We start from the raw sequence: 3,016 nt of genomic DNA, 5'->3' as shown, positions 1-3,016 counted from the left end.
GTTGTGTTTCCAGCCCTGCCCTGTGTCTGTTGTTTTTAGTTGTGTTTCCAGCCCTGCCCTGTGTCTGTTGTTTTTAGTTGTGTTTCCAGCCCTGCCCTGTGTCTGTTGTTTTTAGTTGTGTTTCCAGCCCTGCCCTGTGTCTGTTGTTTTTAGTTGTGTTTCCAGCCCTGCCCTGTGTCTGTTGGTTTTAGTTGTGTTTCCTGTCCCATCCTGTGTCTGTTGTTTTTAGTTGTGTTTCCAGTTCTGCCCTGTGTCTGTTGTTTTTAGTTGTGTGTCCAGCACTGCCCTGTGTCTGTTGTCTTTAGTTTTGTTTCCAGGCCAGCCCTGTGTCTGTTGCTTTTAGTCGTGTTTCCAGTCCTGCCCTGTGTCTGTTGTTTTTAGTTCTGTTTCCAGCCCTGCCCTGTGTCTGTTGTTTTTAGTTCTGTTTCCAGCCCTGCCCTGTGTCTGTTGTTTTTAGTTGTGTTTGCAGTCCTGCCCTGTGTCTGTTGATTTTAGTTGTGTTTCCAGCCCTGCCCTGTGTCTGTTGGTTTTAGTTGTGTTTCCAGCCCTGCCCTGTGTCTGTTGTTTTTAGTTGTTTCCAGCCCTGCCCTGTGTCTGTTGGTTTTAGTTGTGTTTCCAGCCCTGCCCTGTGTCTGTTGGTTTTAGTTGTGTTTCCAGTCCTGCCCTGTGTCTGTTGTTTTTAGTTGTGTTTCCAGTTCTGCCCTGTGTCTGTTGTTTTTAGTTGTTTCCAGCCCTGCCCTGTGTCTGTTGGTTTTAGTTGTGTTTCCAGTTCTGCCCTGTGTCTGTTGTTTTTAGTTGTGTTTCCAGTCCTACCCAGAGTCTGTTGTGTTTCCAGTCCTACCCAGAGTCTGTTGTGTTTCCAGTCCTACCCAGAGTCTGTTGTGTTTTCAGCCCTGCCCTGTGTCTGTTGTTTTTAGTTGTGTTTCCTGTCCCATCCTGTGTCTGTTGTTTTTAGTTGTGTTTCCAGTTCTGCCCTGTGTCTGTTGTTTTTAGTTGTGTTTCCAGCCCTGCCCTGTGTCTGTTGTTTTTAGTTGTGTGTCCAGCACTGCCCTGTGTCTGTTGTCTTTAGTTTTGTTTCCAGGCCAGCCCTGTGTCTGTTGCTTTTAGTTCTGTTTCCAGTCCTGCCCTGTGTCTGTTGTTTTTAGTTGTGTTTCCAGTTCTGCCCTGTGTCTGTTGTTTTTAGTTGTTTCCAGCCCTGCCCTGTGTCTGTTGCTTTTAGTTGTGTTTTCAGCCTGCCCTGTGTCTGTTGGTTTTAGTTGTGTTTCCAATCCTGCCCTGTGTCTGTTGTTTTTAGTCGTGTTTCCAGTCCTGCCCTGGGTCTGTTGCTTTTAGTTGTGTTTTCAGCCTGCCCTGTGTCTGTTGGTTTTAGTTGTGTTTCCAGTCCTGCCCTGTGTCTGTTGTTTTTAGTTGTGTTTCCAGTTCTGCCCTGTGTCTGTTGTTCTTAGTTGTGTTTCCAGCCCTGCCCTGTGTCTGTTGTTTTTAGTTGTGTTTTCAATCCTGCCCTGTGTCTGTCGTTTTTAGTTTTGTTTCCAGCCCTGCCCTGTGTATGTTGCTTTTAGTTGTGTTTTCAATCCTGCCCTGTGTCTGTTGTTTTTAGTTGTGTTTCCAGTCCTGCCCTGTGTCTCTTGTTTTAGCATTATTTCCAGCCCTGCCCTGTGTCTGTTGTTTTTAGTTGTGTTTCCAGCCCTGCCCTGTGTCTGTTGTTTTTAGTTGTGTTTTCAGTCCTGCCCTGTGTCTGTTGTTTTTAGTTGTGTTTCCAGTCCTGCCCTGTGTCTGTTGTATTTAGTATTGTATCCAGCCCTGCCCTGTGTCTGTTGTTTTTAGTTGTTTCCAGTCCTGCCCTGTGTCTGTTGTTTTTAGTTGTGTTTTCAGCCCTGCCCTGTGTCTGTTGTTTTTAGTTGTATTTCCAGCCCTGCCCTGTGTCTGTTGTTTTTAGTTGTGTTTCCAGTCCTGCCCTGTGTCTGTTGTTTTTAGTTGTGTTTCCAGTTCTGCCCTGTGTCTGTTGTTTTTAGTTGTGTTTCCAGCCCTGCCCTGTGTCTCTTGTTTTAGCATTATTTCCAGACCTGCCCTGTGTCTGTGTTGTAGTTGTGTTTCCAGTCCTGCCCTGTGTCTGTTGTTTTAGTTGTGTTTCCAGTTCTGCCCTGTGTCTGTTGTTTTTAGTTTTTTTTCCAGTCCTGCCCTGTGTCTGTTGTTTTTAGATGTGTTTCCAGTCCTGCCCTGTGTCTGTTGTTTTTAGATGTGTTTCCAGTCCTACCCTGTGTCTGTTGTTTTTAGTTTTGTTTTCAGTCCTGCCCTGTGTCTGTTCTTTTTACTACAGTTTCCAGTCCTGCCGTCTGTTGTTTGTAGTTGTGTTTCCAGTCCTGCCTTGTGTCTGTTGTTTTTAGTTGTATTTCCAGCCCTGCCCTGTGTCTGTTGCTTTTAGTTGTATTTCCAGCCCTGCCCTGTGTCTGTTGTTTATAGTTTTGTTTCCAGTCCTGCCCTGTGTCTGTTGTTTTTATTTGTGTTTCCAGCACTGCCCTGTGTCTGTTGTTTTTAGTTGTGTTTCCAGTCCTTCCCTGTGACTGTTGTTTTTAGTTGTGTTTCCAGTCCTGCCCTGTGTCTGTTGTTTTTAGTTGTTTCCAGTCCTGCCCTGTGTCTGTTGTTTTTAGTTGTGTTTCCAGTCCTGCCCTGTGTCTGTTGTTTTTATTTGTGTTTCCAGTTCTGCCCTGTGTCTGTTGTTTTTAGATGTGTTTTCAGTCCTGCTCTGTGTCTGTTGTTTTTAGTTGTGTTTCCAGTCCTGCCCTGTCTGTTGATTTTAGATTTGTTTCCAGTCCAGCCCTGTGACTGTCGCTTTTCGTTGTGTTTCCAGCCCTACCCTGTGTCTGTTCTTTTTAGTTTTGATTCCAGTCCTGCCCTTTGCCTGTTGTTTTTAGTTTGGTTTCCAGCACGGCCCTGTGTCTGTTGTTTTTAGTTGTGTTTCCAGTCCTGCCCTGTGTCTGTTGTTTTTAGTTTTGATTTCAGTCCTGCCCTGTGTCTG

The sequence above is a fragment of the Scyliorhinus canicula genome, chromosome 4, assembly GCF_902713615.1.
Source record: "Scyliorhinus canicula chromosome 4, sScyCan1.1, whole genome shotgun sequence".
NCBI classification, from domain to species: domain Eukaryota; kingdom Metazoa; phylum Chordata; class Chondrichthyes; order Carcharhiniformes; family Scyliorhinidae; genus Scyliorhinus; species Scyliorhinus canicula.
This window is presented reverse-complemented; position numbering follows the sequence as displayed.